At 39.1% G+C, this 10,671-nt stretch overlaps 1 pseudogene across 1 annotated transcript; it reads right to left on the bottom strand.

Annotated features, from left to right (window-relative positions):
• Positions 1–5,851: 5,851 nt before the first annotated feature.
• On the bottom strand, positions 5,852–7,206 carry LOC147345804 (olfactory receptor 5D18-like; annotated as a pseudogene). Its single transcript, XR_015153630.1, has 2 exons — positions 7,040–7,206; positions 5,852–6,820 (listed from the first exon to the last, which is right to left on the bottom strand). The product of XR_015153630.1 is annotated as an olfactory receptor 5D18-like (transcript).
• Between the last annotated feature and the right edge of the window lie 3,465 nt (positions 7,207–10,671).

Genomic DNA, 10,671 nt, shown 5'->3' with positions numbered 1-10,671 from the left:
AGGAGTTGCTTATATATTTTTGAGAATAGTTGCTTGTCAGTTGCTTCATTTGCTATTATTTTCTCCCATTCTGAAGGCTGTCTTTTCACCTTGCTTATAGTTTCCTTTGTTGTGCAGAAGCTTTTAAGTTTAATTAGGTCCCATTTGTTTAATTTTGCTTTTATTTCCAGTATTCTGGGAGGTAGATCATAGAGGATCCTGCTGTGATTTATGTTGGAGAGTGTTTTGCCTATGTTATCCTCTAGGAGTTTTATAGTTTCTGGTCTTACATTTAGATCTTTAATCCATTTTGAGTTTTTTTTTTGTGTGTATGGTGTTAGAAAGTGTTCTAGTTTCATTCTTTTACAAGTGGTTGACCAGTTTTCCCCGCACTACTTGTTAAAGAGATGGTCTTTTCTCCATTGTATATTCTTGCCTCCTTTGTCAAAGATAAGGTGTCCATAGATGCGTGGATTTATCTCTGGGCTTTCTATTTTGTTCCATTGATCTATAGTTCTGTCTTTGTGCCAGTATTATACTGTCTTGATGACTGTGGCTTTGTAGTAGAGCCTGAAGTCAGGCAGGTTGATTCCTCCAGTTCCATTCTTCTTTCTCAAGATTGCTTTGGCTACTTGAGGTGTTTTGTATTTCCATACAAATTGTGAAATTATTTGTTCTAGCTCTGTGAAAAATACCATTGGCAGCTTGATAGGGATTGCATTGAATCTATATATTGCTTTGGGTAGTATACTCATTTTCACTATATTTATTCTTCCGATCCATGAACATGGTATATTCCTCCATCTATTAGTGTCCTCTTTGATTTCTTTCACCAGTGTTTTATAGTTTTCTATATATAGGTCTTTAGTTTCTTTAGGTAGATATATTCCTAAGTATTTTATTCATTTTGTTGCAATGGTGAATGGAATTGTTTCCTTAATTTCTCTATTTTCTCATTATTAGTGTATAGGAATGCAAGGGATTTCTGTGTGTTGATTTTGTATCCTGAAACTTTACTATATTCATTGATTACCTCTAGTAATTTTCTGGTGGAGTCTTTAGGGTTTTCTATGTAGAGGATCATTTCATCTGCAGTGAAAGTTTTACTTCTTCTTTTCCAATTTGGATTCCCTTTATTTCTTTTTCTACTCGGATTGCTGTGACCAAAACTTCCAAAACTATGTTGAATAGTAGTGGTGAAAGTGGGCACACTTGTCTTGTTTCTGACTTTAGGGGAAATGCTTTCAATTTTTCACCATTGAGGATAATGTTTGCTGTTGGTTTGTCATATATAGCTTTTATTATGTCAAGGTATGTTCCTTCTATTCCTGCTTTCTGGAGAGTTTTTATCATAAATGGATGTTGAATTTTGTCAAAGGCTTTCTCTGCATCTATTGAGATAATCATATGGTTTTTATTTTTCAATTTGTTAATGTGGTGTATTACATTGATTGATTTGTGGTATTGAAAAATCCTTGCATCCCTGGGATGAAGCCCACTTGGTCATGGCATATGACCTTTTTAATGTATTGTTGGATTCTGTTTGCTAGAATTTTGTTAAGGATTTTTGCATCTATGTTCATCAGTGATATTGGCCTGTAGTTTTCATTTTTTGTGGCATCTTTGTCAGGTTTTGGTATTAGGGTGATGGTGGCCTCATAGAATGAGTTTGGAAGTTTACCTTCCTCTGCAATTTTCTGGAAGAGTTTGAGCAGGATAGGTGTTAGCTCTTCTCTAAATTTTTGGTAGAATTCAGCTGTGAAGCCGTCTGGACCTGGGCTTTTGTTTGCTGGAAGATTTTTGATTACAGTTTCAATTTCCGTGCTTGTGATGGGTCTGTTAAGATTTTCTATTTCTTCCTGGTCGAGTTTTGGAAAGTTGTACTTTTCTAAGAATTTGTCCATTTCTTCCATGTTGTCTATTTTATTGGCATATAATTGCTGATAGTAGACTCTTATGCGGAGAAGGCAATGGCACCCTACTCCAGTACTCTTGCCTGGAAAATCCCATGGACAGAGGAGCCTGGTGGGCTGCAGTCCATGGGGTTGCTACAAGTCAGACACGACTGAGCAACTTCCCTTTCACTTTTCACTTTCATGCTTTGGAGGAGGAAATGGCAACCCACTCCAGAATTCTTGCCTGGAGAACCCCAGGGACAGGAGAGCCTGGTGGGCTGCCGTCTATGGGGTCACAGAGAGTCGGACACGACTGAAGCGACTTAGCAGCAGCAGCAGTCTCTTATGATCCTTTGTATTTGTGTGTTGTCTGTTGTGATCTCTCCATTTTCATTTCTAATTTTTTTGATTTGATTTTTCTCCCTTTGTTTCTTGATGAGTCTGGCTAATGGTTTGTCAATTTTATTTATCCTTTCAAAGAATCAGCTTTGGTCTATGGTCTCTTTTGTTTTCTTTTGCATTTATTTCTGCCCTAATTTTTAAGATTTCTTTCCTTCTACTAACCCTGGGCTTCTTCATTTCTTCCTTTTCTAGTTGCTTTAGGTGTAGAGTTAGGTTATTTATTTGACTTTTTTCTTGTTTCATGAGGTATGCCTGTATTGCTATGAACTTTCCCCTTAGCACTGCCTTTACAGTATCCCACAGGTTGTTACAACAATCCACAGGTTGTTGTGTTTTCATTTTCATTCATTTCTATGCATATTTTGATTTCTTTTTTGATTTCTTCTGTGATTTGTTGGTTATTCAGCAGTGTGTTATTCAGCCTCCATATGTTGAAATTTTTAATAGTTTTTCTCCTGTAATTGAGATCTAATCTTACTGCATTGTGGTCAGAAAAGATGCTTGGAATGATTTCAATTTTTTTTGAATTTACCAAGGCTAGATTTATGGCCCAGGATGTGATCTATCCTGGAGAAGGTTTTATGTGCGCTTGAGAAAAAGGTGAAATTCATTGTTTTGGGATAAAATGTCCTATAGATATCAATTAGGTCTAACTGGCCTATTGTATCATTTAAAGTTTGTGTTTCCTTGTTAATTTTCTGTTTAGTTGATCTATCCATAGGTGTGAGTGGGGTATTAAAGTCTCCCACTATTACTGTGTTATTGTTAATTTTCCCTTTCATACTTGTTAGCATTTGTCTTACATATTGCGGTGCTCCTATGTTGGGTGCATATATATTTATAATTGTTATATCTTCTTCTTGGATTGATCTTTGATCATTATATAGTGTCCTTCTTTGTCTTTTTTTGCAGCCTTTGTTTTAAAGTCTATTTTATCTGATATGAGTATTGTTACTCCTGCTTTCTTTTGGTCTCTATTTGAGTGGAATATCTTTTTCCAGCCCTTCACTTTCAGTCTGAATGTGTCCCCTGTTTTGAGGTGGGTCTCTTGTAGACAACATCTATAGGGGTCTTGTTTTTGTATCCATTCAGCCAGTCTTTGTCTTTTGGTTGGGGCATTCAACCCATTTATGTTTAAGGTAATTATTGATAAGTATGATCCTGTTGCCATTTACTTTATTGTTTTGGGTTCGAGTTTATACACCCTTTTTGTGTTTCCTTTCTAGAGAAGATCCTTTAGCATTTGTTGGAGAGCTGGTTTGGTGGTGCAGAATTCTCTCAGCTTTTGCTTGTCTGTTAGGCTTTAGATTTCTCCTTCATATTTGAATGAGATCCTTGCTGGGTACAGTAATCTGGGCTGTATGTTATTTTCTTTCATTACTTTAAGCATGTCTTGCCATTCCCTCCTGGCCTGAAGAGTTTCTATTGAAAGATCAGCTGTTATCCTTATGGGAACCCCCTGTGTGTTTGTTGTTTTTCCGTTGCTGCTTTTAATATTTGTTCTTTGTGTTTGATCTTTGTTAATTTGATTAATATGTGTATTCGGGTGTTTTGCCTTGGGTTTATCCTGTTTGGGACTCTCTGGGTTTCTTGGACTTGGGTGATTATTTCCTTCCCCATTTTAGGGAAGTTTTCAACTATTATCTCCTCAATATTTTCTCATGGTCTTTCTTTTTGTCTTCTTCTTCTGGGACTCCTATGATTCGAATGTTGGGGCATTTAACACTGTCCTGGAGGTCTCTGAGATTGTCCTCATTTCTTTTAATTCGTTTTTCTTTTTTCCTCTCTGATTCATTTATTTCTACTATTCTATCTTCTACTTCACTAATCCTATCTTCTGCATCCATTATTCTACTATTTGTTGCCTCCAGAGTGTTTTTGATCTCATTTATTGCATTATTCATTATATATTGACTCTTTTTCATTTCTTCTAGTTCCTTATTAAACCTTTCTTGCATCTTCTCAATCCTTGTCTCCAGGCTATTTATCTGTGATTCCATTTTGATTTCAAGATTTTGGATCATTTTCACTATTATTCGAAATTCTTTACCAGGTAGATTCCCTATCTCTTCCTCTTTGGTTTGGTTTGGTGGGCATTTATCCTGTTTCTTTACGTGCTGAGTATTCCTCTGTCTCTTCATTTTGTTTATATTGCTGAGTTTGGGGTGTCCTTTCTGTATTCTGGCAGTTTGTGGAGTTCTCTTTATTGCGGAGTTTCCTCACTGTGGGTGGGTTTGTATGGGTGGCTTGTCAAGTTTTCGTGGTTAGGGGAAGCTTGTGTCAGTGTTCTGGTGGGTGGAGCTGGATTTCTTCTCCCTGCAGTGTAACGAAGTGTCCAGTAATGAGTTATGAGATGTCAGTGGATTTGGAGTAACTTTGGGCAGCTTGTATATTGAAGCTCAGAGCTGTGTTCCTGTGTTGCTGGAGAATTTGCATGGTATGTCTTGCTCTGGAACTTGTTGGCCCTTGTGTGGTGCTTGGTTTCAGTGTAGGTATGGAGGCGTGTAGGTAAGCGGCACACTTTCTCAGGCGGATGTTGACTGTCCAGAACCACAAGAAGTCTTAGCTAACAAAGAAGCCTGCTTGCAGTTTGGTAGATAATGTCTCTCTGGGAATGCGATTGCCCCCTTCTGGCTCTGGCTGCCTGTTTGCAGCCGACTAGCTCTGAACAGTCCTTTTGGGACTGGCGGTGTCTTAAGTTAGGGCTTTTCGCGTGGTAGCTATCGCACAGTCTGGTTTGCTAGCCCAGTTAATTCCCTCAGATTGCCCTCAGGGCATTCAGGCCTGGTCCTTACTCTAAGCAATGCAGCCGGCGCCTCCCTGCCCAGCCCCCGCTTGCTAGTGGTGGGTGCAGGCGTCTGTGCTGCTTCTCCAGTGGGGGAGTTACCAATGGGCACATAAATTGTGGGTTTTAATTATTTATTTATTTTTCCTCCCAGTTATGTTGCCCTCTGTGGTTCCAAGGCTCACCACAGACTCGGCAGTGAGAGTGTTTCCTGGTGTTTGGAAACTTCTCTCTTTTTAAGACTCCCTTCCTGGGATGGAGCTCTGTCCCTACCTCTTTTGTCTCTTTTTTTTGTCTTATATTTTTTCCTACCTCCTTTCAAAGACAATGGGCTGCTTTTCTGGGTGTCTGATGTCCTCTGCTGGCATTCAGAAGTTGTTTTGTGGAATTTACTCACCGTTTAAATGTTCTTTTGATGAATTTGTGGGGGAGAAAGTTGTCTTCCCATCCTATTCCTCTGCCATCTTAGGACCGCCCCCCAATTTCTACTTTTTAAAGTGCCCTACTATCATCACTGAATTTTCATTCCTTGAAGGATGAACACTATGTCTTAACTGCTATTTGTACTTTTTGTAAGAGGAATGCATGTTATTATTGAGAGCCTAGTCTACCATAGGTATTAAAAAAGGAGGATGAAATTAACAATTATTAAGATTACACAAGTATGCCACATGATATTTATGTCTTTTAACCTTTGTAATCAGATTATTTTGTCCAAAATTTTAGATGAAAAAGATTTGAAAGATTGCTAACTTTTTTTCCAGTAAGGAAGAGATAAAGTCAAGTTTAGTACAGTTAAGCAAAACACATGTACTTTCTATTTTATGTATTAACACTTCATTAATAATAAAAATTTCTTTTTATCAACCAACCTTTGCAGACACAGTTTGTTTACATATCAAGGGCAAAATCTTCCAGAATAATGTTTAGTACAAAAATATTTTAGAGTCCATGATGTTGGAGACTGTGTCTTTGACATCCTTATTTGTCAGACTGTAGATCAGGGGATTCAACATGGAGGTGACCACCATGTAAAACACAGACACCACTTTGTGTGCCTGGAGGGTGTGGAGCTGGGCACACAGTAGAGGAAGAGGATGGTGCCGGGGAAGATGCTGATGGCAGTCAGGTGGGAGGTGCAGGTGGAGAAGGCTTTGCCGCAACCACAGGCTGAACGCATCTTGAGGATGGTGACAACCATAAACACATAAGTCAGGAGAATGATGAAGAGTGTGCTGACCTCATTAAAGGTGGCAGAAATGAAAAGCAGCAACTGGTTGAGATAAGTATCAGAGCAAGAGGGGGGAAGCAGGGAGGAGAACTCACAGAAGAAGTGATCGATTGTGTTGAAACCTTGAAATGATAATTTGATAACAGTACAGGTGAGTATCAAGGAGAAAGCTACACCACAAGCATAAGATCCAACCACTAACATGGCACAGAGTCTCTGGGACATGGCCACCATGTACAGCAGAGGGTTGCAGATGGCCATGAGGCGGTCATAGGCCATCACAGCTAATAAAAAGGACTCAGTCACCACAAAGGTACAAAAGAAAAAGAATTGTATTTCACAGCCTACAACTGAAGTGGTTCTGTCTTCTACCATGAGGTTCAGCATGGTCTTGGGAGCAACGATGGAGGAATAACAGAAATCCACAAAGGAGAGGTGGCTGAGGAAAAGGTACATGGGGGTGTGCAGTTTGGGGTTAATTTTGATAGTTACAATCATCCCAGGATTCCCTGCCACAATGACACTGTGCTGCTGCTGCTAAGTCGCTTCAGTCGTGTCCGACTCTGTGCGACCCCACAGACGCAGCCCACCAGCCTCCTCCAATGCATGAAAGTGAAAAGTGAGAGGGAAGTCGCTTAGTCCTGTCTGACTCTTAGCGACCCCGTGGACTGCAGCCTACCAGGCTCCTCAATCCATGGGATTTTCCAGGCAAGAGTACTGGAGTGGGGTGCCATCGCCTCCTCCGACAGTGACACTGGAGATGGTGAAGAATGTCAAGAAGAGGGGCACTTGCAACTCTGGGTAATCGGAGAAGCCCAGGAGAGTGAACACGGCCCAACTTTTATTTCTCTCTGATAGAAACATGGCTTCTGTTTGTCAGAATCTGAATCAGTCTTAGAAAGAAAAATAGTAAGGGAAATAAGGATGTAAGACACTTGGTTAACGCCTCCTTTCCAAAGCTGGAAGATGAAGCAAAGTGTCTCTTTTAGAATCTGTGTATTTTCTATGCGTGCTATGCTAAATGTCTAAAATTTTTTAAAATTACAAGCATTTAAACATTTAAGTAAAATTATAATTAGTGAACTTTCTTAGTTCTCAATTTTAGTTTTTAATATTTCAAAGTAAAAAAATGAGTTCAAGTCACTTGGGATTATTTTAAATGAAATCCTCCACAATACTTTTGGATTTTCTTGAACATTATAATTTCATAAAAGATTAATTTACCCTAGTATCAGAGCTACTTGTTTCAGTTGTATAACTAATAGCAAAAATGATAAACTTCTAAACAAAATAAATTTTGCTTTGTATGTTCAGAATGTGACATTAAAATTGACACCCCTAACACTGTACATTTGTCCCTTTACTATTCATTCCATATAGCACTTTAATAGTTGTTTTCCTTCTGACTCAGTAAACTTGTTTTCAAAATAAATTATAATTTTTCACAGAGTGTGCTTCTCAACCTAGCAAGTCCGTTTGTCAATCCTCCATCATTGTTTGAGGAATAATAATATTGAAAAAATAATAGAGATAATCTAGTCTAGTTATTTATTCTAGAGATGTCCAAACAGAAGATGGAGATTTTTGATTTTCCCTGTACCATGCAAATAAGGCCCAATTTACACATCTATGACATGAACCTTGATCCAGGCTCCCAGCAATTATCCATTGGTCTACAGTAATCTTGATCCTTGTTCAAGGTACAGATGCTATTTTCTTTATTTATTATCATGCTTTTAATTTATGACAAACAGGAGACTATGGGAATGTGCCTGATGAAAGTATTCATATCACAGAGCTATACTAGAAAGCATCAAAGAAAGAAACTTGAGAAAAATATTCTCTCAGAAAGAATAACTATCCTTATTAAAGATTCTGACTTAGAAATGTCCAGTTCTCGGCCTTTCTCTCTCTTTTTTCTCTCTTCAAGGCACATAGGGTATTTATTCTGTCCCTATATTGCCTGTAAAGAAGAAAGATTAAATACTTGAGGTAGCACTGTACTATGGAAACATTTCATGAGAAAATAGTAATATAAAATAATTGCATTTCTCTAACTGGTGACCAATACCTCTAAGATCCTACTGAACCAGAACCAGAAGCTCTTTATGTATCATTTCTGGTAAAGTTCTCTCTAGTTTCACAACTTGAGAAATAGATTTCAGATGGCCATCAATGAAGAGATCAGATCATATGCAAAACAAAGAACTCAAGATTCTTATCTCTTCCTAAACTCATAAATTTGAATATTGAAGACATCCTATCACAAAGCTGGATGTTCTAAATATAATTAATTTATCTAAGGTGCTTAAACATTCATTTTATTTTATTTATTTATTTTCTATTGATGTGGACCATTTTAAGTCTTTATTGAATTTGTGACAATATCACTTCTATTTTATGTTTTGGTTTTCTGGCCATGAGGCATGTGGGATTACAGATCTCTGACCAGGGATCAAATCTGCACCCTTGCATTGGCAAAGTGCTAACCACTGAGTCACCAGGGAATTTCCTAAACACTCATGTTAAATTAATGTTACATTTGATATAGCTATCCTACATCCCACCACCCCCATTTTGTTGTAATATTTGCTCTCAGAGCCACTTTATTTTCTTAAGTAAAAATGGTTCTTTTTCCTTTTATCATTATAGAGTTTGCTTGATCTCTCTCTCTCTTTAAAAATACTTGTCCTTTCTGCCTCACAAACATTTGTAGTAGCAAGACAATGCACATTCCCCAGATTCTCAGAACTCTCCTAATCCCACATTCCAGGCATCTCTTGTTTCAGTCAGTTCAGTTCAGTAACTCAGTCGTGTCTGACTCTTTGGGACCCCATGAATCGCAGCACGCCAGGCCTCCCTGTCCATCACCAACTCCCAGAGTTCTCTCAGACTCACATCCATCGAGTCAGTGATGCCATCCAGCCATCTCATCCTCTGTCATCTCCTTTTCCTCCTGCCCCCAATCCCTCCCAGCATCAGAGTCTTTTCCAATGAGTCAACTTTTCGCATGAGGTGGCCAAAGTACTGGAGTTTCAGCTTCAGCATCATTCCTTCCAAAGAAATCCCAGGGCTGATCTCCTTCAGAATGGACGGGTTGGATCTCCTTGCAGTCCAAGGGACTCTCAAGAGTCTTCTCCAACACCACAGTTCAAAAACATCAATTCTTCATTGCTCAGCTTTCTTCACAGTCCAACTCTCACATCCATACATGACCACTGGAAAAACCATAACCTTGACTAGACGGACCTTTGTCGGCAAAGTAATGTCTCTGCTTTTCAATATGCTATCTAGGTTGGTCATAACTTTTCTTCCAAGGAGTAAGCGTCTTTTAATTTCATGGCTGCAGTCACCATCTGCAGTGATTTTAGAGCCCCCCAAAATAAAGTCTGACACTGTTTCCACTATTTTCCCATCTATTTCCCGTGAAGTGATGGGACCAGATGCCATGATCTTCATTTTCTGAATGTTGAGTTTTAAGCCAACTTTTTCATCTCCTCTTTCACCTTCATCAAGAGGCTTTTTAGTTCCTCTTCACTTTCTGCCATAAGGGTGGTGTCATCTGCATATCTGAGGTTATTGATATTTCTCCCGGCAATCTTGATTCCAGTTTGTGTTTCTTCCAGCCCAGCGATTCTCATGATGTATTCTGCATAGAATTTAAATAAGCAGGGTGACAATATATAGCTTTGACGTACTCCTTTTCCTATTTGGAACCAGTCTGTTGTTCCATGTCCAATTCTAACTGTTGCTTCCTGACCTGCATACAGATTTCTCAGGAGGCAGGTCAGGTAGTCTGGTATTCCCATCTCTTTCAGAATTTTCCACAGTTTATTGTGATGCACACAGTCAAAGGCTTTGGCATAGTCAATAAAACCGAAATAGATGTTTTTCTGGAACTCTCTTCCTTTTTCAATGATCCAGTAGATGTTGGCAATTTGATCTCTGGTTCCTCTGCCTTTTCTAAAACCAGCTTGAACATCTGGAAGTTCACAGTCCATGTATTGCTGAAGCCTGGCTTGGAGAATTTTGAGCATTCCTTTACTAGTGTGTGAGATGAGTGCAATTGTGCAGTAGTTTGAGCATTCTTTGGCATTGCCTTTCTTTGGGATTGGAATGAAAACTGACCTTTTCCAGTCCTGTGGCCACCGCTGAGTTTTCCAAATGGGGCTTGGACTTCCTTAGAGGCTCCATGGCAAAGAATCCTCCTGCCTGAGGATGGAGGAGTCACAGAAAACCCTTGTTTGATCCCTGGGTCTGGAAGATCCCCTGGAGGAGGAAATGGCAACCTGGTTCAGTAGTCTTCCCAGGATAATCCCATGGATAGAGGAGCATTGTACAGGACTGAAGCACTGAGTACCCACACATGCTCACTCAGG

This window comes from Bos grunniens, chromosome 24 (assembly GCF_055505025.1).
Source record: "Bos grunniens cultivar Pamir isolate PY7600 chromosome 24, Bosgru_T2T1.0, whole genome shotgun sequence".
Taxonomy (NCBI): domain Eukaryota; kingdom Metazoa; phylum Chordata; class Mammalia; order Artiodactyla; family Bovidae; genus Bos; species Bos grunniens.
The sequence above is the reverse complement of the archived record's forward strand: the minus strand, read 5'-3'. Positions and strand labels throughout refer to the sequence as shown.